At 39.5% G+C, this 26,975-nt stretch overlaps 1 protein-coding gene across 5 annotated transcripts in view; it reads left to right on the forward strand.

The window, feature by feature from the left end:
* The window catches only part of NUDT14 (nudix hydrolase 14), an 81,819-nt gene that overhangs the window by 11,028 nt on the left and 43,816 nt on the right, over positions 1-26,975 (forward strand). The window contains exon 1 of one of the 5 annotated variants that reach the window (XM_030558597.1): positions 11,890-11,992. The exons of the other annotated variants lie outside the window; for them this stretch is intronic. The gene's annotated coding sequence lies outside the window, so the exon portion shown is untranslated. Of the gene's footprint in view, positions 1-11,889; positions 11,993-26,975 lie in introns of those variants that run through there. 5 annotated transcript variants of the gene reach the window in all.

The following is a 26,975-nucleotide window of genomic DNA, read 5'->3' on the forward strand; positions in this document are numbered from 1 at the left end:
TCATCTGCTGAGGATCCTGTGTTAAAATACCTCTTTCATATTTTTTGTATTCCTTTATATATTTGAGTTTTTTACATTTGCATGAATGAAGGACATGTATTAAAAAAAAAACCCTTAAAATGCAAAAATAAAATCTCAAATTAATATGCTTTTCAAAAATCCCCTTGCATATATTCAAGGATGCCTTTGAAGATATCTGAACCTTCAAATTCTGACATCTATGTATCTTTTAAATATCTAGCTGTTTCTCTAACTCTGTATAATACAAAATATTTTTATATACTGTATGTGTGTACTCTGTGAGAGACACATATGGATATTTTATATGTCATACACAGTAAATAACCTTGTAAGTATTTTCTGTAGAACCTGCTCTTCTCCATTTTCAAGCCCCCCCCATTAAAAAATATTGTACTCTGGATGTCAATGTGTTTTAGGGCTCTACAGTTGATATCTTCTGAATAGGAAAAAAAGGGTTCAGTGCATATAGATAATAACACTTCTACTGAGAGTTTAAAAGTCTGAGCTTTCTGCGTCAAAGCATGATGCATACTATAGTATGTAAGGCTGGTCAAGATCATTGTATATATTTAATAAACAAACATAATTTAATACACAAGCACCTTTCTACAATATGAAAACTATGATTTGCTAAATACTTTATTAGTAAGCACAAAAAGCACCTATTCCATTATGCTATTCACTAGTCCTTCTCCATACTGCAATTGCAAAAGTCTCATGTAAAGTTTCAGTCTAAATTCAGTTTTTTGTAGTTTCAGCAAGTGAAGTGATTTATTTCATTTATTCACATATTCTTAATTAAGAAAACAATTCTTGTCAGTAACCATAGCAGTGAGTGGATTTTTGCACATGCTGTGGTTAAAGAAAAATAGAAATAGTATAGATAGTCCTAATATGTTGTAATAGTAAAAAGTCTCTGAGGACTTCAGTGTCACAGTCTCATATTTAGAGGAGGAAGTAGGATGGTAGCTTGTTCAAAATTAGATTACTGAGAGTTTGGTAACATTTAGCTTAAGTATCTTAATTATCTACATTACAAATTATATCACTTAATGCTTAATTCTAATACTGGATAATCATTAAGCATCACTTCTCTCCTATCCTTCCCCGCTAAAGATGTGTAAATGTATTCTGAAAATCTATGTGAAACTAATTATTGAATTCACAAATCTTCTCCAGTTGTAACTTGAACCTTTAAAACTTACTTATCCCTGGTAGGTATTTTATCATTAGGTAATAAATGCAATTAACTTGAAAAGTAGTAAATAAGATGTTTTACTGAGCTTCATATTGTTTAAAAACACTACATAGTATAACAGATGTAATATACTAAAGTCCAAAACCTGAGGTTCTACTGTGTGTGTGTGTGTGTGTGTGTGTGTGTGTATATATATATATATATATATATATATATATATATATATATATATATATATATACAGAGAGAGAGAGAGAGAGAGAGAGAAATCTTAACCTCATTAAAGTCAGTGGAATTTTTACCATTGACTTCAATAGGACCCTGATTTTACTTAATCCTTTCTGAGACAAACTCCAAAACAGTAAAGCTAATGGATTACTTTTTCAGAAAGCAAACAGAATTATTGCCATTGGGATCATCAGTGTCCTTAGGAGGTGACCAGAAACTACACTTAGGAACAAAGTAAGCTTTAATTCAACACTTGGAGAAAATAAAATAAATAGTATAACTTCTTAAATGGTGTTGCTAACAATAATTATTTTATTAGAAGTTTATAAGATATACAGATGCTTCTGCTATTAAAGCTACTTTTAGCTGATTGCAAACAAATAGAAAAAAAACTGACTATAGTTCAATTTTCTTTTGATTTTAGTATACATCTCTGTGATTGTTTGACGGCTTAAAAACATATTGAGTTTGAAGCAGCAACATAGAGCAGCAGTGTGTGCAGAAGTCTTGTTTTCTGGTGGGTCTGTCATAGTTGTTTTTTATGTATGCAGCTGCACTTACGACTCTGCTTTTGGCATTATAACAATCATGATATTTGTAAACTATTGCGATTAATTTAATAAGTGGACTATTGTGGACAGCTTTCAATGAAAAGAGCCTTTCAGCACTACTTTAGGAAGCTCTTAATGAGTCCACCAATCAAAGTTTTTCAGTTCTTCGCATGTGTGATTTTTTTTTTTAAATGGAGCATCTGCTAGTGTGTTTTGTCTGAAGACATGTTTGTTTTTAAAAAGACTTAATACACCTTGAAGCTTGGTCAATAACTTGTCTGAGTTGGAGTGCTTAGATGAATCAATGGCAGGTCCATGAGAATCTTGACATTCTCTCAAGTTGGAGCAGCAGAAAACCTATCATCATAGTCCAAAAGAATGATCAGAATAACTGCTTACTGGATATTTATCACTGATCTTACTGTTTAAAGAGTTTTTAATGTACCGATATGCACAGCATTAATATTATAAAAGAGCTGTTAATGGTTCAATGTAAACATTGTTAAATGAGAGAAAATTTAAAGATCATCTTATCAGACCCAGCAGTTTAGGACTGGCCACAGCCTAATCAGGGGAAATGTTTCATCAGAAGAAAGAAAAACTAGAACACTTTTGTTTTTATTAAACGATGATAAAGTGAAAAAGAGGGAGGTTAAAAACTAGTGACCATTTTGCCAATGTGATATCTTCCCCTCTATTCTGTATAAATTATTGTACAGTCCAGATCTCTACACTAGGTGAGTGTCTTCCAGTACTGTATTGAGGGATGTGATGATATCTGTCTGGTGAGGTTTGTCTGTCTCTCATCTCCCAGGGGAGAACTGTGTATGCAGTGTGGATTTTGTTTTTAATTTTTTTCAAATGTACGTGGTGCTGTGTGTATGTTAGAGTAGGCAGGTCAAAAAAGTATGCCTTGCAGGAAGAGCTAAAGGTTAGTGATGGTCCTTAGTTCCTGGGTGAGTTTGTCCCTCTTGGTCTCCAGAGAAATCTCTTGTCTCCTTCATGGGTGAGCTTTACCCTTACAGTAAAAATGTCCATTGTGCCTGAGAACAGAGTTGTTGACCGTGCTCTTCATTGTGGAGCTGTAGGCTCTTTTGTTATGCTGGGTTTAGGTTGTTGAATGCCTGGAAGATAAGGACCAAGACCTTGACTTTCTAGTCCCTTGGAAGCAAGTGGAGAGAGCAACGGATAGGTTTGATGTGTATGCAGGAGCCTGTGTTGTTGAGGAGATGTACAGAATGCTGCAGTGTTAGCTAGAGGTTCCTAGGCCTTCACTATAAAAAGACATGGGGTTGAATTGATTGGCTGAACTTTCCTTGAGATTGTAAAGCAGAGTAGGGCTTCTTCTCTGCCTTCCTTGCACCATGGAGACACCTAGGTGCAGCAACTTTGTTCCCAACTTCACTGGAACTCACTAAGGGCCTACAGGAGTTTGTATATTGCTTGATAACCTTTTCTAATCTTGTTAATACTTGTTCTTTGTTGATCAAAACCAGATCTGTTTTTGATGCAAGGCATATTTCATTGAGCTGCACTCCTGAATTGACTTGATTTGTGCATCCAAAAACATTTTGTGTCTTAGAGGTCTTAAATAATAATTAGCAAACAGTCACTTTGTTAAATTTACATATCACATGCTGACTATTTTACAAGTGGATTTACAAAACTGTGTGGCCTAAGAGAAATCCAAACATCACAGATACTGCTTCCTAGTCCTGTTTTTAATAATCCATGACTAAACAGACAGGCACCATGCTTTTCCCAATCGAACATTCTGCTGCAGGTAATTTAGTGAAGAGATAAAATCAAGACAGAGCTTATTGGCTGCAATGAAAATGTAATAATGCTGTTGAAACTAGTATCCTCGCTCACCTGTCTCATGACTCCTGAATGCAGCTCTATCATATTTTCAATAGATTACGGAACAAGGATATGGAAGGGGTTATTTCTTTCCCTGCTGGTTACTCTACAGCTGAGGAAGATGTAATGGGGTTTACAAACTCCATACTGAGCATAGGCAGAAGAGAAAGGAGCATCTTTCCCTACTTACAGGCAATCAGGCTGACCACCCCCCAGCCCAGCTGCCAGAATTGCCAAATGCACCCTCACCTGGAGATGCAAAACAGCCAGGGATAGTAGAGGCACAGCAGCCCCACACCAGGCTGCCTCCAAGAAACTGATAGGTTGACAAAGGAAAACTGCAAGCCCTGGAGTTTAAGGGCTGATTGACTCATTTTAAGTTAAGTTGATGGACTAGGCTAATGGGAGACGAGTTAGGAGAAAGCTAGGACTTCTGGAGAGACTGCTCAAAAGAACTGTTGACAAAGTGGTACCAGAAGTCGGGTTGACTTTAATGGTCCTTGCAGAAAGAAAAGCTAAAACCAAACAAAGCGCAATACAAAATCTCTTAACTTTTTGCTGATATATACCGAAGAGCTAGGGAGGTGAATCAGCCCCTGCAATAGCTGCCTGACTCACAAGCACAGCAACAACAGAGGCAACAACAACTGTTTGAACAGATGGCATTGCACCAGCAACAGTTGTTGGCAGACTTGATACCAGATACTCCTCAGGATCCCGCCACCGGGAATGTGTCCCCTGCACTTCAGGGAACTACTCCAACCCTGATGCTTCCTTAGATGATGACAGATGATGACCTGGAGTCTTTCTTGGTGACTATGGCCTGTCAATGGCCACTGGCATAGTGGGCAATCCAGCTCCCTCCATTCCTTATTGAAGCCTGGCCAGCATACTGGGGACTTGAAGAAACAGCTGGTCAGGACTTTGAACAGGCGAAGGCTGCCATAGTGCATCACCTAGGTCTAGATGAAGAAACCTACTGTAAGCGTTTCTACTGTAAGAGATACCCCTGAAGGCATGGCCACAGGCAATCACCCAAAGACTAAAGGACTTCTGGCAGCGTTGGTTAAAACTAGAGTTTCAAACGGGACCCCAGATAGCAGAACACACAGTTATTGAGTAGTTTGGTGGGCTAAGACTGTTTGTAGACACTGACCGGTAATCCTAGTGGACGTAACCTGCCTTATAGGGGAACGACATGACTGCTCAAGCCATCCAGGGCTCCTCTGCTACAGAAATACCTGCTCCATACATATGGGAGAAGGAAACAGAGTTCCAAGGAGGGGGGGTCCCATTTTGGGTAAACCCCAAGAAAACAGACACCTGATTGGTCGTTAGGCCTGATAGGTGACAGATGTGCCTCTCAGGGTCTATGGGTAAGATTCCCTTGAGACAGCAAGCCTACAACTTTAAACAATACACTAACCGCATACTCCATGTCAACAAAGGAATAAGGGTTCAGTGAATCTTAGAAAGACAATTACAAGGCCACTAGAAGACAATGGACAGACTTGATCGTGTGTTACTCCTGTCAATGGCACGACTGGAATGTTGGTGTGGATGGGTATAGTTTGCTCAGGAAGGATAGACAGGGGAAAAAGGGAGGAGGTGTTGCCTTATATATTAAAAATGTACACACTTGGACTGAGGTGGAGATGGACATAGGAGATGGAAGTGTTGAGAGTCTCTGGGTTAGGCTAAAAGGGGCAAAAAACACGGGTGATGTCATGCTGGGAGTCTACTACAGGCCACCTAATCAGGTGGAAGAGGTGGATGAGGCTTTTTTCAAACAACTAACAAAATCATCCAAAGCCCAAGATTTGGTGGTGATGAGGGACTTCAACTATCCAGATATATGTTGGGAAAATAACACTGCGGGGCACAGACTATCCAATAAGTTCCTGGACTGCATTGCAGACAACTTTTTATTTCAGAAAGTTGAAAAAGCTACTAGGGGGGAAGCTGTTCTAGACTTGATTTTAACAAATAGGGAGGAACTTGTTGAGAATTTGAAAGTAGAAGGAAGCTTGAGTGAAGGTGATCATGAAATCATAAGAGTTTGCAATTCTAAGGAAGGGTAGAAGGGAGTACAGCAAAATAGAGACAATGGATTTCAGGAAGGCGGATTTTGGTAAGCTAAGAGAGCTGATAGGTAAGGTCCCATGGGAATCAAGACTGAGGGGAAAAACAACTGAGGAGAGTTGGCAGTTTTTCAAAGGGACTCTATTAAGGGCCCAAAAGCAAGCTATTCCGATGGTTAGGAAAGATAGAAAATGTGGCAAAAGACCAACTTGGCTTAACCACGAGATCTTGCGTGACCTACAAAATAAAAAGGCGTCATATAAAAAATGGAAACTAGGTCAGATTACAAAGGATGAATATAGGCAAATAACACAGGAATGCAGAGGCAAGATTAGAAAGGCAAAGGCACAAAATGAGCTCAAACTAGCTATGGGAATAAAGGGAAACAAGAAGACTTTTTATCAATACATTAGAAGCAAGAGGAAGACCAAGGACAGGGTAGGCCCACTGCTCAGTAAGGAGGGGGAAACAGTAACGGGAGACTTGGAAATGGCAGAGATGCTTAATGACTTCTTTGTTTCGGTCTTCACTGAGAAGTCTGAAGGAATGTCTAATATAGTGAATGCTTACGGGAAGAGGGTAGGTTTAGAAGAGAAAATAAAAAAAGAGCAAGTAAAAAATCACTTAGAAAAGTTAGTTGCCTGCAAGTCACCAGGGCCTGATGAAATGCATCCTAGAATACTCAAGGAGTTAATAGAGGAGGTATCTGAGCCTCTAGCTATTATCTTTGGGAAATCATGGGAGACGAGGGAGATTCCAGAAGACTGGAAGGGGGCAAATATAGTGCCCATCTATAAAAAGGGAAATAAAAACAACCCAGGAAACTACAGACCAGTTAGTTTAACTTTTGTGCCAGGGGAGATAATGGAGCAGGTAATTAAAGAAATCATCTGCAAACACTTGGAAGGTGGTAAGATGATAGGGAATAGCCAGCATGGATTTGTAAAGAACAAATCATGTCAAACTAATCTGATAGCATTCTTTGATAGGATAACAAGCCTTGTGGATAAGGGAGAAGCGGTGGATGTGATATACCTAGACTTTAGTAAGGCATTTGATACGGTCTCGCATGATATTCTTATAGATAAACTAGGAAAGTACAATTTAGATGGGGCTACTATAAGGTGGGTGCATAACTGGCTGGATAACCGTACTCAGAGAGTAGTTATTAATGGCTCCCAATCCTGCTGGAAAGGTATAACAAGTGGGGTTCCGCAGGGGTCTGTTTTGGGACCGGCTCTGTTCAATATCTTCATCAACGATTTAGATGTTGGCATAGAAAGTACGCTTATTAAGTTTGCAGACGATACCAAACTGGGAGGGATTGCAACTGCTTTGGAGGACAGGGTAAAAATTCAAAATGATCTGGACAAATTGGAGAAATGGTCTGAGGTAAACAGGATGAAGTTCAATAAAGATAAATGCAAAGTGCTTCACTTAGGAAGGAACAATCAGTTTCACCCATACAGAATGGGAAGAGACTGTCTAGGAAGGAGTATGGCAGAAAGAGATCTAGGGGTCATAGTAGACCACAAGCTTAATATAAGTAAACAGTGTGATACTGTTGCAAAAAAAGCAAACGTGATTCTGGGATGCATTAACAGGTGTGTTGTAAACAAGACACGAGAAGTCATTCTTCCGCTTTACTCTGCGCTGGTTAGGACTCAACTGGAGTATTGTGTCCAGTTCTGGGCACCGCATTTCAAGAAAGATGTGGAGAAATTGGAGAGGGTCCAGAGAAGTTCAACGAGAATGATTAAAGGTCTTGAGAACATGACCTATGAAGGAAGGCTGAAGGAATTGGGTTTGTTTAGTTTGGAAAAGAGAAGACTGAGAGGGGACATGATAGCAGTTTTCAGGTATCTAAAAGGGTGTCATCAGGAGGAGGGAGAAAACTTGTTCACCTTAGCCTCTAATGATAGAACAAGAAGCAATGGGCTTAAACTGCAGCAAGGGAGATTTAGGTTGGACATTAGGAAAAAGTTCCTAACTGTCAGGGTAGTTAAACACTGGAATAGATTGCCTAGGGAAGTTGTGGAATCTCCATCGCTGGAGATATTTAAGAGTAGGTTAGATAAATGTCTATTAGGGATGGTCTAGACAGTATTTGGTCCTGCCATGAGGGCAGGGGACTGGACTCGATGACCTCTCGAGGTCCCTTCCAGTCCTAGAGTCTATGAGTCTATGAGGTTTTGCAGCTGCCCCTCCATGGAATGTAATTTCGGGCAGGTGTGGACAGAGAGGATAGGGCCTGGCAAAAATCCTAGGAAAGTGAATGGCCCAGAAACACTGGCCCTCATAGAAGTGGTGTGTGACCAGTTGTTTGTTGGGGAGCAGGGGGGAACAGTAGGGAAGCCGGCAAAGGAGGAAGTTGCCCCTAAATTCATCCATGGAAATATTCTGTGGTATCCCAGCATGATAGTAAAATTTACTATTGACAGGAGCCAAGGTCATATGTAGGTATATGTGTTTCCAAATTATCTCTACCCATTGATATTAGCCTGAGCCTGGCCATATTTTCAAGAACTCTTACAGAAGTTTCCCTTAACACAGGAGCCTGAAGAAGGTGCTCCAACAGAAACATTAGAGCTCTTATTCCCTTTTAAGGACTCCCATCTATTTAAATACTGGCCTAGAAGGAAAAAGTTACATAGAAAGAAGTGGATAGACAGGAAAGAGTGGAGAAAGGTGAGAGGCTACCCCCTCCATAGGCATAATGGAGACCACAGACTATAGTCGATCCAGGCAATGCAGAAGTTGCAGGGGAAGAACCAAAACAAGACACTCCCTCTCAAACTGGACCCAGAGAGGCTAATAGGCTTCTAGGATTTCTGCATGGAACAAAGAAACTCAGGCTTTGAGCAAGTGGCAGTGACAGACCCCAAGAAAGCATGCTAGTACCCTCGTTTTGCCCTTAAGTAGGACTTGTTATATCACATAGACCAGACAAGCTGATGCAGGAGAAACAAACCAATTACAAGTGCCCTAGGTGTACTATTGTGTGCTAGATATAGAATCTGACACAATCCCATATGTGGGACACCCTGGGAAAGATAAGATACAGTCTAGGATCCTGTCCCGATACTTTTGGCCAGGGGTCCTTAAAGAAGTCAAGAATTTCTGTCCATCATGTTTTGAATGCTAATTAGTGGCCCCCAACGGAGTCCCATGGTCTCTACTAGTACCTCTTCCCTTGGTGGAGATCCCCTTTGAATGTCTAGGCATCAACCTTATAGGCCTCCTAGAGAAGTGCCTCCAGACACCAGCATATACGAGAGAGATATGTAGTATACTGAAGGTTAAGATACTATGTACGTCCGAGTATCCTCTTCAGACAGCGGGCCTAGTGGAAAGATTTAATCAGATGCTAAAGAGAAGTCTTAGGAAATTTATTACTCTGGACTCGACAGTGGGATCAATTACTCATGGCCCTACTCTTTGCCATTAGGGAAGTACCCCCAAGCTTCTGCAGGATTTTCACCTTTTGAACTGCTATATAGGTGATAGCCAAGAGGCATACTAAACCTGGTGCAGTATATAGGAAAACTAGGGTCCAAGAGCTGAAATCCTTGTACAATATGTCTTAAAGTTATGTGAGAGACTGGAGGCTATCGGGGCCTATGCTAAAGAAAACCTCAAAGAAGTACAGGAATGACAGTGACATTATAATAAAGAGTTACAACTATGCACCTTCCAGCCAGGTGACAGAGTTCTGCTGCTTTTTCCAAGCTCTGAATCAAAGCTGATCGCCAAGGCCCTTATGAGATGATAAAGAAGGTCGGAACAATGGACTATTTAATCAGACAGCCAAGGGGTGTGCCCTCCCCAAATTTACCATGTAAGTTTGCTAAAGTCAGGGAAAGTCTCTTCATCATGCCATGTCCTGAGAAACGAGAACTGGAACCCCAAATTAACAACTGCCTGAAAGAAAGCTCAGAAGCCTGAAAGAGAGAACTTAAACCAGAAGCAAAAGGAACAGACACTCCAACTGGTGGCCACTTTTACAAAGATATTCTCAGCCCATTCTGGGGAGATGTCCTTTTCTCACTATCACAATAATATGGAACCAAGTGAAGTAATATGGGAAGAGCTTTGACCAGTCCCCAACAAATTGACAAGAGCTGTTGAGAGAACTCAAGGTCATGTTAGAACTCATGACAACAGAAGAATCCCAAAGTGACTTGATGAATACAGTTGTGCTGGCTTCCAAAGCCAGATGACTCACTGCATTTCTGTATAGACTTCAGAAAGGTGAACACTGCTTGCCCTTCAGGTTACACAATGCAGCGGCTATTTTTCAACGTTTGATAGACCAGTTACTCCAACAGCATAATCAATATGTAATGGCATACTGGGAAGACATAGTAATTTATAGAAAGGATTCCCATCTGGACAAAATGGCTGCTATTCTCTAGTCACTGAGGGAAGCCAGGTTGACAGCTAACCCAGCCAGTGCATGATAGGAAAACAGGAAGCCCGTTACATGGTCAGTGGAGAGAAAATCCATCTCGGTTCATGCCTTACAGGTATATAAAACTCCCATCGTCAAAAGGCAAGTTCGGGCCATTCTAGGTCTAGCTAGCTACTATCACTGGTTCATATCGCATTTTGTCATGGTAGTCCCAGTAACCAACATAGCTAATCAGAATAGGTCTTATGGATACCCAGATGCAAACTTCAATAAGGAATTTGTATTGCAAACAGATGCACTGGATGTACAGCTAGGGGTGGTCTTTTCCGAAGAGGTAGATGGAGAAGAACACCCAATAGTGAACATCAGCCAGAAACTCTTTCCTCATGATGGAGTGTACTTGGTGATAGAGAAGGATTGCTTGGCCACCAAGTGGGCAATAGAAAGCTTATGGCACTACCTCCTGGGGAGTGTATACACATTAGTTACAGATCATGTCCCCTTGTGCAGGCTGAATGTACTGGAAGAGACAAACCAGAGTATCATGAAATGGTGCCTGTTGTATCCGGAAGGCATATGATTGCAACAGCCGGCAGGAAGTTTGTATCGCAATGCTGATTTTCTGTCAAGAGAAATAGCCTTTGCCAGTCAAGGCTGGGCCTCAGCCTTTAGGGGTGGATTTGTAATGGGGTTTATAAGCCTCATACTGAGCAGAAGGGAAAGGATAGTCCCCACTTACAGGCAATCAGGCTGAGCACCCCCCAGCCCAGCTTCCAGAATTGCCAATCATGCAGGCATGCACCCACTCCCACCCCCTCGGGACCAATACACAAACAAGCCCAGCTATAAAGGAAGGAGAAGAGAGAGAGATGAGGATGGAAAACATTTTGGGATAGTCGAGGTGCAACAGCTCCACACTAGGCTGCCTCCAAGAAACCGACAGGGTGATAAAGGAAAATGCAAGCCCTGGATTTTTAGGGGCTGATTGACTCATTTTAAGTTAAGTTGATGGACTGGGCTAATGGAAGATGAATAGAGAGAGACCAGTTAGGAGAATCTAGGATTTCTGGAAAAACTGCTTGAAAAAGCTGTTGACAAAGACTTCTAAGTGGGCAATATTTAAGGCACAGTAGCAAAATGGCTATAAAAGGAATAAGAAATATTAGCAAATGGTTGCTGTTGACATGTTCCTAAAATGTTAGTGGCAGCTTAAGCCATGGTTTTATTGTGTTCTCAGTGCTGTTTTCCTACTTCCATCCTCATGTGATCCAACCCTGCAGATCTGTAAAATTTGTATGGCACAGTAAGTGGGCGTATTGATGAAAGGACAGTTTCTTCCCTTCTCTTGAATGAGGGTCTTGACACTGGGCAGCAAAGACTGGAATGAAAGGAGAGATTAAATTTGTGTGGTAGTAGACTTGGGACTGATCATTTTAAGGTTCATTCTCTCACTCTACAAACTATTCTCATGTCTGCTGCTTGCCAGGTTGTTCTTAGCTACCCACCGAGAACCTCCCGCAAAGTCTCTAGAAGTCAGTGAAAAGACTCACTGAATTAAAGGGGCTCTGGATCAGACTGAGATGAGGTTTTGTCCTTCAGCAGCCACAGTTTCTTCTCTGTCTTATATCCCTGAAGCCTCAGGTGAGTAAATGGAATAAAGCTGCCAGGTTGTAACTTGTGCAGAGCGAGAGTTTGACTGTGTGCATCACTCTGAAGAGATTATCCCATTTGGCTTCTGTTTCAGTGTGGTCTCTTTGACTTTGTTTACTTCTGTGTGAATAGTTGCTGTTGTGTCTCACTCTACATTTTATTCTATGGCAGGCTCAGGTGTAAAATGATTTCCTCTGTCATTGGGTATCACTATTCTGAGATTCTCCAAAGATACCCTTTGTCTGTAGTTCTGCATCCAAAATGAACATGCTGCCAGTGGAAACAGAAGAGATTGATACAGAAGTTCTTGTTACAAAGAACATGAAATAAGCCTCAGAAACCCAGGAGATTTTCTTCTTTGTGGGTAAAATTTTCAAAAGTCACCTACCCCTGAAAGAAAGTGAATGGGATTTAGGAGATTTTGAAAATTGTACCCTAAATCTTAATTTTTACTGTGCTCACTGGCTGTGGAATGTGTACAGTAAACTTCAAAAATTTCTGACTATTATAGATGACAATTTCCTAACTGAAAAAGTGTTGTATTCAATATAGGAGAATTCTATATAAGATTTCATCTTGACAGATAAAAAGGAACTGATCACAGAACTAAAAATTAATAGTAACCTTGGTAAAGTAATCAGGACTGGATCACGTTCATAATGTATAAACAATAAAATCCAGAGTAATAATGTATATACTTGGTGCTCTAAAAGGGCCACTTTCACAAAGCTGAAAACAATTATGAGTTAAGTTAGCTGAGAGAGAGAATTTAATCAGAAAAATATGAATGATGATTGGGAATTGCTTTATTAGATTCCTAAAACAGCCACAGTTCCACAAATTGAGGAAGAAGACTTAATTGATTAAAAAACTGATTTAGAGAGGAAGTGAAGGTAGCTATAGTAGTGATATAAATTAGAAGCTAAGAATCCTAGAAAATTGATAAAGGAAGCAAAGGGACACAAGGAGAACTCTGGCCAGCAGAATTAAGAAAAAAGGAGGAGTTTATGTTAGGAATAAAAAGAATACTCTCAATTATATTTGTCCATTACTAGATGGAAGTGGCAGAATTATCAATAATAATACAGAAAAGGCAGAGGTGTTCAATAAATATTTCTGCTATTTGAAAAAAATCATGATGTAGTATCATGATACTAGTAGAATGGAAAGAGTATTATCTTAGGAGACTGTTAAAAATGTCTAACTTTAATAGCTGCTGTTTAAGTCAGTAGGTCCAAATAATTTGGATGCAAGAGTTTAAAAAGAGGTGGCTGAGGAGCTCACAGGATCATTTATATTGATTTTCAATGAGTCTTGGAACACTGGGGAAGTTCCAGAAGACTGAAAGAGAGCTAATGTGCCAATATTATTAAAAGATAAGCGGATGACCTGGGTAATTATAGGACTATCAGTCTGACATCGATCCTACACAAGATAATAGACTCAATAAATATTAAGGGAGGGTAATACAATTAGTGCCAATCTATATAGACTATACATCCACACAGACCACCTTAAGGACTTAACTGGAGAATGATCTGAGTTGCTCTCAATCTGAAAGAAGGCTTCATCCCTTTGGGTTTTGCCTTCATTTTAGTCACTTGGGTTTTTTGCATGCTGTGATTTTGCATAAACCCTCTGCTAGCTTGCTTACAAAACTGGGAGTGAGATTGTTCAGTAGCTGTACTTGACAGCAGACTTAGTTGAGATTCATGGCTTTAGTCAATAATAAGGATAATAAATGTCATGGAAACTTAAAGAATAAGTTAGAAAGGGTGAGTTTCTGTCTATTGTATGCTGGCGAGTTCAACTTGTTGCACATATTTTTTGTTAGGACTAAATAATGCTCTATAGACAAACATTACTGATATATAAATAATTTTTGAGCAACTGGCACATGAAGAGCAATAATGTAGATGAAGAAAGGCAGCAGAGTGTGTTAGACTTCTTGCAAAAGGGTTGCAAAGAAAAGTGAGAAAATCCAGGGGGAAAATTGCCCGAGGAGTGATTTTTGTACACTCGTTCTCTCTATATCAATTTGTTTTCATCAAGACACCAGGAAAAATTCAAATACTCATAGTTTGTAGTCTGTCTTGGTTTTTGTGTTTGCCATTTCCATAAGATTTCTATAAAATAAAAAGATTTAAAGCTCCTGTTAAGGTTGAGTTGGAAGCTTTCAGTTTAGGGAGTTGTGACCAGTGCCTGCATAATGTAGTTGCAAGAACTCAAGGAAAAAAAAGGTATTGAGCATGGTTAAATGAGAAGGTACAAGTAGTTAATGAAGCCCAACCGAGATCCTTCATAAATTGAAAGCCAAATGAAAGGAATATAAATTATTGTAGATAAAATATGAGCTGAAAATAGATCCTGTCAAACTAACCTGATATCTTTTTTTTTTTTAAGGAGATTAGAAGTTTGGTTGATAAAGGTAATAATGTTGATGCAATATAGTGTTGAAGTAATATACTTAGATTCCTAAAAAAGGTGTTTGACCTGATACTACACAACATTTTGATTAAAAATACCCCTAGAACAAATAAAATTAACATGGCACACATTACATGAGTTAAAAACAACCTAATTACAGATCTCAAAATGTAGTTTTAAATGGGAAATCATTGATGGGTTATATTTCTAGTAGGGTCCTGGAGGGATCAGTTCTTTGCCCTATGCTTTTAAACTTTTTTTTATCAATGATCTAAAGAAAACAAAATCTGATAAAGTTTGGAGATGACACAAAACTTGGGAGAATGGTAAATAATGACTAGAACAGGTTACTAATCCAGAGTAATCTGGATTGTTTGGTAAACTAGACACAAGCAAACAATATGCATTTTAATATGGCTAAATGTATACATCTAGGAACAAAGTATGTAGACCATAATTACAGAATGGGGTGCTTTATCCTGGGAAGCAGTGACTGAAAAAGATTTGGAGGTCATGGTGGATTATCAACTGAAATGAGTTCCCAGTGGAACGCTGTGGCCAAAAGTGCTAATGGGATCCTTGGATGCATAGATGGGAATCTTGAGTAGGAGTAGAGATGTTATTTTACCTCTGTATTTGGCACTGGAGTGACCACTTCTGGAATACTATGTTTCGTTCTAATGTCCACAGTTCAAGAAGGATGTTGATAAATTGGAGCAGGTTTAGAAAAGATCCACAAGAATGATTAAAGGATTAGAAAACCTGCTTTATAGTGAGACTCAGTGAGCTCAATCTATTTAGCTTAATGAAGAGAAAGTTAAGGGGTGACTTGATTGCAGTATATTAGCACCTACATTGGGAACAAGTATTTGATAACAGGTTTGTCAGTCTAGCAGAGAAAGCTATAACAATCCAATGACTAATTCAGACTGGAAATAAGGTGTAAATTTTTACCAGTAAGAGTAATTAACCACTGGAACAATTTGCCAAGGATTCTCCATCACCAACAATTTTCAAAATTCAGCTTGGATGTTTTTTTCTAAAACATACGATCTAGGAATTATTTTAGGAAAGTTCTATAGCCTATGTTGTATAGGAGTTCAACCTAGATGATCTCTGTGGTCCCTTCTGGCCCGGGAATCTGTGAACCTTTAAAAAAAAACAAAACAACCCACCCCAGAACGGATTCAGTACTCTGCCTTCTTTCTGTATAGCAGGAAAGGGTTAAAGATTTGCTTTTAATGTTAAATTTCCTGGTTATCATTTCTGCTCACCCGGATGGGTTACAGGCAATCTTCATGAAGGTCGAGCACAAAGCACCAAATGTCTGATAAAAGCCTTTATCTCAGCCCTTTGTAGGCCCTGATCTTGCAAACATTTAAGCACATGCTTAACTTTATGCATGTGCATTGTCCTATTGAACTGAATAAAATTAATGTTTTGCTTAACTACTTTCATAATTGGGCCCAGCGAGTATAAGAGTTGAGGTTAGCGTTAAGGCTGACATTTAACATGTAATGGGACTGACTTTACATTAACCGAACAATTTTAATTTTTGAAAATTCTTGGGCTTTGGTGTGTTTTTTTTTTTAATTTGTTTGGAGCCCGTGATCTTGCAAACTGAAATTGAAATTATTCTAGGCTGTGTTTAATTTCTTGTTTATTGTCAAGAAAAAGGGTATGGGGGGGGGGAAGGTGCTGAAGGCAATAGCTGGAAGTCCTTTGCTCTGCAGCCTTTCAGCAGCAGAACTTGTAAGTCCTTCAGCAAGTGCACATGTAATTGTCTGTGCCACGCATATGCAATAGATTTATATTTTAGTGTGCCTTGTAAACTTATAGAAACACTGTTCAAAACCACATGCTCAGTGCATAGATTTCAAAGGGTTATCTCTTTTATTTCAAACTATGCAAAGACTTTTGTTCCTCACGAGTGCTATGTCCAGACCAGGGCCAGCTCCAGGCACCAGCAAAGGAAGCAGGTTCTTGGGGCGGCCAGTGGAAAGGGGTTGCACATCCGGGTCTTCGGCGGCAATTCGACGGTGGGTCCCTCAGTCCCTCTCGTAGTGAAGGACCTGCAGCCAAATTATCGTCGAAGAATGAAGTAACGCAATAGAGCTGCTGCCGAAGTGCTGCTGATCACAGCTTTATTTCTCTTCTCTCCTGCCCCCTCCCCTGCTTCACCACTTGGGGCAGCAAACAAACTGGAGTCAGCCCTGGTCCAGACCAAGTTTCAGTATGGAAAATATCAGCACCAAAAATAAATATATAGGAAAGTTATGAGACTATGAAAATGGGGTAAAATCTATTTGCAATCAAACTCTAAATGCTAGGAAATTAGTCAAAATGCTATCAAGTTTAATATTCAATTTAAACTCTGCCTTATATATTAAATATCCTTACAGTTTTCTAAAGCAAACCATGTGACTTTGCAGTTTGTGACTTTTTCTGGAATTTATCAGAGTTAACATGGTGCCAGAAGAGCCACATGTGTATCCCAGATTATAATCTTAGTTTATGTGCTGAGCTGATGGTGTAAAATGATGTTCATGAAAAAAGTCGTAAGTTTGACCTGTGAATATATCATGTTTCTTAGTGCAAGCACCACATCCTGACTCCTAATATAGATTCCAATATGCTTGGAAATTAAGTATGTTTTATATGTAATGAGCAGTTGCTTTGCAATATAACATTGTAATTAAAATGTGACTGAATTTAGCATATAAATATAAGAAAGACGACACTGGTCAATTCTCATGTTTTTATTTAATTCAAATTTAAGTGATGGCAATAGTAGGCATACGCAAAACTAAACTTCAGCCACTACATTCTTGGAAAGGTACACACAAAAGATAAATTGTGTATCTGAAAAGCAAACTTCCCATGGTTTATAAGGGAAGCTTTACTTACACATCAGAAATCTTAGTTGTATGGGCAGTTGCTAGGTATGAAGTGGCTTGGCCCAGCTAATACATTAACAGTTGAATAAATGAATGTGTGTTCTCAACTGTTTGTTTGTATTACCTCCTGAAGTGTGAAAAAATGCACCTTTTAACAGTAAACTCTACTACTGTAACCATCTGGCTGCAGTTTCATTATGAACTCCCGCCAAACTCTCACTTTGAAGAGAAAAATTGATATGGGTTGTAAAAAATTATAGTCTCTGACCTCAGGTTGTGTGTTTTTCTGTGTTCCTCTGATGAGGTCTCTACTGATGTATACTATGACTTCTTTAAAACAGTAATTTAGCTGGCTAATGTGAGATACAGAATTACATCCAGGCATCATATTGGGTCTGATCTAGCAATGAGCAGAGCACCCTTAGCTCCTGTTCAAGTTACTTATGAACAAAATAGGTACTGCACAGATCACAACAGTGTTAGTTTGCCCAAAACTGCAGTGCCAGTGAGTCTCAACTATACTGGTGGGACCACCTATAGGGATAGTTCAGCCTCCAAGATCTATGCCATCCCTGGTCTCTGTCATTATATTTGTCAGTAAGTGCCAGCTGTAGCAGAAGTTTTTGTGATTTGGATGTGAACTAGGCTCATTTCACATAGACTGCTGAATTACCATCAGTTAGTTGGTTAAACCTCTAGGTTACGCCTCTACATTCACTTTATAGTTTACTCAATAATAATGGGGGATTTCAACTATCCCCATATTGACTGGATACATATCACCTAAGGAAAGGATGCAGAGATAAAGTTTCTTGACACCTTAAATGACTGCTTCTTGGAGCAGCTAGTCCTGGAACCTACAAGAGGAGAGGCAATTCTTGATTTAGTCCTAAGTGGAGCACAGGATCAGGTCCAAGAGGTGAATATAGCTGGACTACTTGGTAACAGTGACCCTAATATAATTAAATTTAACATCCCTGTGACGGGGAAAACCCCACAGTGGCCCAGCACTGTAGCATTTAATTTCAGAAAGGGGAACTACACAAAACTGAGATTAGTTAAACAGAAATTAAAAGGTACATCACCAAAAGTAAAATCCCTGCAAGCTGCATGGAAACTTTTTAAAGACACTATAATAGAGGCTCAACTTAAATGTATATCCCAAATTAAAAAACACAGCAAGAGAACCCAAAAAGAGCCACTGTGGCTAAACAACAAAATAAAAGAAGCCAAGAGAGGCAAAAAGGCATCCTTTAAAAAGTGGATATTAAATCCTAATGAGGAGAATAGAAAGGAGCATAAACTCTGGCAAATGAAGTGCAAAAATATAATTAGGAAGAAAGAATTTGAAGAATAGCTAGCCAAAGACTCAGAAAGCAATAGCAAAAAAATTTTTTAAGTACATTAGAAGCAGGAAGCCTGCTAAATAACCAGTGGCGCCAGTGGACAATCAAGATGCTAAAGGAGCGCTCAAGGATGATAAGGCCATTGCGGAGAAACTAAATGAATTCTTTGCATCAGTCTTCATGGATGTGAGGGAGATTCCCAAACCTGAGCCATTCCTTTTTAGGTGACAAATCTGAGGAACTGTCCCAGATCGAGGTGTCATTGGAGGAGGTTTTGGAACAAACTGATACTTTAAACAGTAATAAGTCATCAGGACAAGATGGTATTCACCCAAGAGTTCTGAAGGAACTCAAATGTGAAATTGCATAATTACTAAGTGTAGTCTGTCACCTATCATTTAAATCAGCTTCTGTACTAAATGACTGGAAGATAGCTAACGTGACACCAATTTTTAAAAAGGGCTCTAGAGGTGATCCTGGCAATTACAGGCCAGTAAGCCTAACTTCAGTACCGGGCAAACTAGTTGAAACTATAGTAAAGAACAATATTGTCAGACATATAGAAGAACATAATTTGTTGGGGAAGAGTCAACGTGGTTTTTGTAAAGGGAAATCATGCCTCACCAATCTACTAGAATTCTTTTAGAGGGTCAACAAGCATGTGGACAAGCGGGGGGCAGTGGATATAGTGTATGTAGATTTTCAGAAAGTTTTTGACAGGGTCCCTCACCAAAGGCCCTTAAGCAAAGTAAGGGATAAAAGGGAAGATCCTTTCATGTATTGGTAACCAGTTAAAAGATATGAAACAAAGGCTAAGAATAAATGGTCAGTGTTCAGAATGGAGAGAAGTAAATGGTGGTGTCCACTGGGGTCTGTACAGGTACCAGTACTGTTCAACATATTCATAAATGATCTGGTAAAAGGGGTAATCAGTGAGGTGGTGAAATTTGCAGATGATACAAAATTACTCAAGATCATTAAGTCCAAAGCAGACTGTGAAGAGTTACAAAGGGATCTCACAAAAATGGATGACTGGGTGACAAAATGACAGGTGAAATTCAATGTTGGCAACGGCAAAGTAAGGCACACTGAAAAACATAATCCCAACTATACATATAAAATGATGGGGTCTAAATTAGCTGTTACCACTCAAGAAAGAGAACTTGGAGTCATTGTCGATAGTTCTCTGAAAACATCCAGTCAATGTGCAGTGGCAGTCAAAAAAAACGAACAGAATGTTGGGAATCATTAAGAAAGGGATAGATAATAGGACAGATAATATCATATTGGCTCTATAGAAATCCATAATATGCCCACATCTTGAATACTGCCTGCAGATGTGGTCACCCTATCTCGATAAGGATGTATTGGACTTGGAAAAGGTTCAGAAAAGGGCAACAAAAATTATTAGGGGTATGGAATGGCTGCCATATGAGGAGAGATTAATAAAACTGGGACTTTTCAGCTTGAAAAAGAGATGACTAAGGGGGGATATGATAGAGGTCTATAAAATCATGACTGGTGTGGAGAAAGTAGATAAGGAAGTGTTATTTACTCCTTCTCATAACACAAGAACTAGGGGCCACCAAATGAAATTAATAGGCAGCAGGTTTAAAACACAAAAAAAAGGAAGTTTTTTTTTCATACAATACACAACTGGTGGAACTCCTTGCCAGAGGATGTTTTGAAGGCCAAGACTATAAAAGGATTCAAAAAAGAACTAGATAAATTAATGGAGGATAGGTCCATCAGTGGCTATTAGCTAGGATGGGCAGGGATGGTGTCCCTAGCCGCTGTTTGCCAGAAGCTGGGAATGAGCGATGGGATGGATCACTTGATGATTACCTGTTCTGTTCATTCTCACTGGGGCACTTGGCATTGGCTGCTGTTGGAAGACAGGATACTGGGCTAGATCAGTGTTTCTCAAACTGGGGTGGCCACTTGTGTAGGGAAAGTCCCTGGTGAGCTGGCTGGTTTGTTTACCTGCCCCGTCCACAGGTCCGGCCGATCGCGGCTCCCACTGGCCGTGGTTCGCCACTGCAAGCCAATGGGGGCTACTGGAAGTGGCGACCAGTAGGTCCCTCGGCTTGCTCCGCTTCCAGCAGCTCCCATTGGCCTGGAGCAGCAAACCACCGCCAGTGGGACCCGCAATGGCTGGACCTGCGGATGGGGCAGGCAAACAAACTGGCCCGGCCTGCCAGGGGCTTTCCCTAAACACACAGTGACCTCAGTTTGAAAAACACTGGACTAGATGGACCTTTGGTCTGATCCAGTATGGCCATTCTTATGTTCTTAATTATAAGAGATTGTTTCAAGTGGTTTCGCAGTTCCACCATTCTGTAATGCTTGCTCTTCTGTACGGAATTGCATCCAAAACACATTTTTCTGTTAGTAGTATGATTTTTTTTTTTTTAAGTAATGGATCTCAGTACCCCATTAATGGAATCAGAGAAACTTTGGAAATCCTCTTTCTTCTGGCTTTTACAGTACATACTAAAAAAAAAAAGACTTCGCCACTCCATAATTCTGAGAGACACATTCCTGATTCTTCCTAATAAGTTTATTGACTTTTAGAAACCTGTTAGTAGGAAATAATTCTTTGATATCACTACTTAATTCTGCAAACTGCTTTTGAAAATGAGACTCAATTCACCCCAGTGATGCAAATAGATAAGTGAGTGGAGACTGGGAATGATGCAGGCCTCTTGGCAACTCTGATTAATGCTGTTTCTGGTCAGAGGTTTCCTATCACTCTGAAATCTTTTTAGATAGGTCAGGAGTATTGTATTTGTTTAATATAAGAGCCCTCAAAAAACTAGCATATTAATATGTCATGCATGATTTTCCAAGTGTAAAAAGGAGAAACTTAGATCACACGTACTGGAGCAAGTTTTAAGTATGTGAAATTGGTTATGGGTGAGTGTAAACAATATATCTGGTTATTGAATTGTTCTTTCAGATTTAGCATGCTCTATAATAACATTACTAACTTAATTGATTTTCTTGTTTAATTATGGGACTGATAATTCTGTAACAGTTTCCTAGTTCTGATGCACATCTTCAAAAGGAAACAAAAGAAGATGAGCAGTCAGATTCTCACTTGATATAAATTGACATAGCTCCACGGACTTCCATGGAGCTACACTGATTTATGCTCTCTGGGAATTCATCCTGAGGTTCTGAAGACACTCCTACTATAGAAAATATGTTTTAAACACAGCGAAGGGCTATCACACTTCATGTCAGAAAGTAAACCCTTAAAAGTAAGCAAAGACAGAGTTTAAATTATACATCAATACTCCATAACAGAATTATTTGTTCAGATAAAAAGTAAATTCCTGTGCTGGACAGTGTTTATGAATGACAAGAACTCTTTGGAATCTATTACTGTCAGTTCTTTATCATCTATAAACATATGGTACAAAGTGTAAATCTTAAGGAAAAAATAAGTTTGAAACCTAAAAATATTTGACTGTTGTGATTAATCTATTAAAAGATGAAAGGTGTTATATAGTTTTGTTATACAGAAACCCATTGTATCATACCAGGGTTCAATCTAGACTAATGAGCAGCTGTCTCTCCCTTGCCCGGCAGTCTTGAGTGCCTTACAATGCCTTGTGGAAATAGCTCCCACCTGGGCCACGCATAGACAGCATTCAAACCACACTCTTGAGTGTCTGTGTGGAACTGCAGTCTGCCAGCCACACTTTAGGTTACACTCTGGCTCTCATTGGTCTTGGTTATACTTCAGGGTGACTCCAATGCACCCCCAGTCCCAGATTTCCCCCCAGAAATGTATGTCCTATACTGCCCAGCACTCTCCTGGACAGTACAAAATATTTAAGTTAATTATGCCTTAAGGGAATAATATGTCAGTTTATCTCAAATAGTTATTTAGACAATGATTTAAACACACTGAATTAGATAATCATAGATGTGTAAGACTGGAAGGGACCTCAGTAGGTCATCTAGTCCAGTCCCCTGCACTCAAGGCAGGACTATGTAATAACTAGATCATTCCTGACAGGTATTTGTTTAACCTTCAATGATGGCGATTCCACAACTTCTGTAGGCCAGAGGTTTTCACCTTTTTTTCATTTGTGAACCCCTAAAAAATTTCAAATGGAGGTGCAGACCCCTTTCTTCTGTGGCAACAACCACCTTTCATGGACCCCATAGATATAGTCCACTATCCCCAGGGGTCCAAAAACCACAGGTTGAAAAGCAGTGCCCTAGGTATACCACATCTACTTGCTTCCCCCCACTCCACAAGGCTTGTTACTCTGTCAAAGAAAGCTATTAGGTTGGTTTGACAGGGTTTGTTCTTGACAAATCTATGCTGACTGTTATTTATCACTGTCATAGCATTCTTTCTCAAATCTGAACCTTAGAGTCCAGGAATGAGATACTAGCATGAATTTCCCTAAGCTTAATTACCAGCTTAGATCTGATAGGCTGCCACCACCCAAAAATATAGTGTTTTGGGGCACTCTGACCTCCCCAACCTTCCCTGGGGACCCCAAGAACCCAGATCCCTTGGGTTCTTAAAACAAGGAGAAATAAACTATTCACCCACCTTCCCCCTCTCAGAACTTCCCTCCCTGGGCTATCCTGAGATACTGATCTAACCTCTTAAATCACTATACAGAGAAGCATCTCCCTTCCCTTCCACAAAGAGGCAAACAGATTCAAGGAAAACAGAGAAAGATTTTATCTCTCCCCCTCCCGTCTCCCCACCCGTCCTGGTGAGTTATCCCAATCCCCTGGGATAAAACAAGGGAAACAGAGAAAAAACAATCAATCAGGTTCTTTAAAAAGAAATCTTTTAATAAAAGAAAGGAAAAAGTAAAGAATTATCTCTGTAACTTCAAGATGTAAATATACAGGGTCCTATAGCTTACAGATACCAGAAAGAGACTTTCCCCCCAGTACCAATACAAATCAAAATATTCCCAGCAACTACACATATAAAAGTTAACCAGCCAGATCCACAAATGCAAATAGTGTAAAACAATTAAAAAGCCTAAACCGCCTGTTTTACTTATTATATGAAAAGAAACTTAGTGAACCAGTAGTAATGTCTGGTCTCTCTCAGACCCTCGGAGAGAAGAAGACACAACACACAAAGAACACACACAAAAGTTTCCCTCCGCCCAAATTTAGAAGTATCTTGTCTTCTGATTGGTCTTCTGGTCAGGTGTCCAGTTCTCTGCTTGTAACCCTTTACAGGTACAAGAGACATTAACCCTTAACAATCTGCTTATGACAATCACCTTTTAGGATTTGCAAGTTGCTTGCTTGATTATTTGCTCCATTAATTTTCTGGGTACTGAAGTTAAGATGACTAGTCTGTAATTCCACAGGTTGTCCTTGTGACATTGCACTCCATATGTTTATGGAAATTTGCTTATGAGTGTAAGTATAATGTAACTGGAATATGCTTTATGCAAAAGGTCTCTTGTAAGGTATCATTACAAAGTTTATAATCTACTGCGTGTGTTCATCCTATTTGTATGAATATATCATTCTTGTATCTGAAGCTAGAAATATGAAGTATTACTCTGAGATCCTATTGGAACTGCAAAGTGTGGACCATTAATGGTGGCTTGGAATCTTAATGGCTCCCATTAACTAGGACAATTGGTTGTAAATGGCTCTGTTTACTTGTAAGCCTTCCTTTATACGTGGGTGCCAGCCAGTGAGTAATGAAGTATCACAGGACGTGTGAACATGTCACATGATACTGGAATCCATCTCAAACCTGGTGCTTTTCCATTTAGAAGGAGGGGTGGGAATCCAGAGAAACAAAAGATTCCCACCTTGTGCCAAAGCTATAAAAGGGGGTGGAACAGAACAATGGAGGCGGCCAGTCATGAGAAATCCCCTAGTTACCACCTGAGCTGGAACTAACAAGAACTGTACCAGGGAAAAGGATTTGGCCCAGACTAAGAAGGAGTCTAGTCTGTGAAAGTAGCTTATTGGAACATCTCTGAGGGTGAGATTTACCTGTATTCAGTTTCTTAAATGTATTAGGCTTAGACTTGCATGTTCTGTTTTATTTTGCTTGGTAACTTACTTTGTTCTGTCTGTTATTACTTGAAACCACTTAAATCCTACCTTTTATACTTAATAAATTCACTTTTGTTTATTAATTAACCCAGAGTAAGTGATTAATACCTGGGGGAGCAAACAGCTGTGCATATCTCTCTCTCAGTGTTATAGAGGGCGGACAATTTATGAGTTTACCCCGTATAAGCTATATACAGAGTAAAATGGGTTTATTTGGGGTTTGGATCCCACTGTGAGCTGGGTGTCTGGGTGCTGGAGACAAGAGTACTTGCTAAGCTGTTTTCAGTTAAGTCTGCAGCTTTGGGGGTGTGGTTCAGACCCGGGGTCTGTGTTGCAGCAAACTAGCATGTCTGACTCAACAAGGCAGGGTTCTGGAGTCCCAAGCTGGCAGTGGAAAACAGGCTCAGAGGTAATTCCAGCACGTCAGGTGACAGCCTCACCACTCAGTCACAGTCCTTCTTATCCTTTTTATAGATTGGCACTGTATTTGCCCTCTTCCAGTCCTCTGGAATCTCTCTTGTCTTCCATGAGTTTTCAAAGATAATCAATAAGGTACCTTCTCAGTCTGTTCCTTGAATGTTCTAGGATGTGTTTCATCAGGCCGTACCAACTTGAAGACGTCTAACTTGTCTAAGTAATTTTTAACTTTCCCTAATTGAGCCTCAGATTCCAGTTCATTTTCACCAGTGTTCACTGTGTTAGATATCTGATTGCTACTAACCTTTTTTGTGAAAGTGGAAACAAAAGAGCTGTTTACCTGTTCTGCCATTTCCACATTTTCCATTCCAGGACAGATTGGTAGAGACCAGAAGGCCACTACTGTTCTGTCATAAGATGCTCACTACTCACAATTTGTCCATATAGGTTATCTGTACCAGAATATATTTGCCTTCCCTCCTCCACTCCTTCTGTTTATACCCACTTTGTCTTCCAAGTGGATTGTAAGGTCATTGGGGTGGGAATTGATCCCACTATATTTGTTTAGTGCCTCAATCTTTGGGTCGGTGGATGCTACTATAATGCAAACAATAGATAACAATTGCCATTGGAAGATTTCTCTGTGGTTTATGTGAAATTAATTTAGCTGTTTATTCTGGGTATATGTCCACAACACAGAAAATCCCACCATCATATGCAGCACTATCTGTAACCCTGATTGTCAGCCTCTTTAAAGAGGCCAAGGTTTGAATAGGCATGGAGTATGAAACCTTGTTGATGTTGGGGCAGACTGGTACATTATGCGGAAGTTTTCTGTTTGCCTGTTCAAGAAGTAGCTTCCTGTGACTAAGTACAGGTTTTAATAGTCAAGTGCCTTCAATCTATAGCTTCTCTGATTGTTAAATACCATAAGTATATCCAATAAAATAGAAGCTCCAAGTAATTATCCAGAGTTTGGTTAAATGTGGTTAAAACAAAATTGTTTAACTGTCTGTCCAAAACACATTGTCAATTTTTGCCCTTCTTCAAACCAGTGGAAATTTAGAGTAACTCTTGATTTCAGTTGTGGTGCACTTGATTTCCACCACAGAAAATGAGGGAAGAGCTTGGTCTCTCATCTCTAAATATTTAAGGTTTATAATATAGTGGATTATAGACACTAATAGTATTTAGCAATTATATGGTATTTAACATGTTTAAAATGCTGCCTTTAATTATGCTTGTTTTGTACATACTGCTATACATTTATACATAAGGATATAACTTCCAAAAAGACTAAGAAATGTAAACTTAAAGTAAAAATTGGAATTTACTTACTATATATTTGTTTATGTGGAAATTGCTGGGTTTACAGCCTTAAAGACTGAATCTCTGTCTTTACAGACAGAACAGGATACGTGCAAGCTTTTCAATACGGCCCAGCAATTGTGCTGCAAGACTGATCTCTTGGTTACACGACTCAGTCAATTCTTGATGCCTGTACTAAGACTTCCAAGTAATGGCAGTTGTGATCATGATTTTGTGGTGTGGGTACTTGTCCAGTGAAAACCACTAAACTCACGTCACTTAGGCCAACAAACACCTTTTGGATATGACCAACCTGTACTATTTTTCTGGCCTCTCTATCCTTGACTCAACCCATTGTGTGATATTTCTCATTCCGTATTTTACATATTTTCAGATTAACTGCAAGTTTGGGCACACAATGTTAAATTAAGGACAGCAGTAGCTGCCTATCCCTGTTCTAGGTGTCATTAGAAGTTACGTAATAAAATGAACAACATTTATCAGCTGAGA

The sequence above is a fragment of the Gopherus evgoodei genome, chromosome 4 (assembly GCF_007399415.2).
Source record: "Gopherus evgoodei ecotype Sinaloan lineage chromosome 4, rGopEvg1_v1.p, whole genome shotgun sequence".
NCBI lineage: Eukaryota > Metazoa > Chordata > Testudines > Testudinidae > Gopherus > Gopherus evgoodei.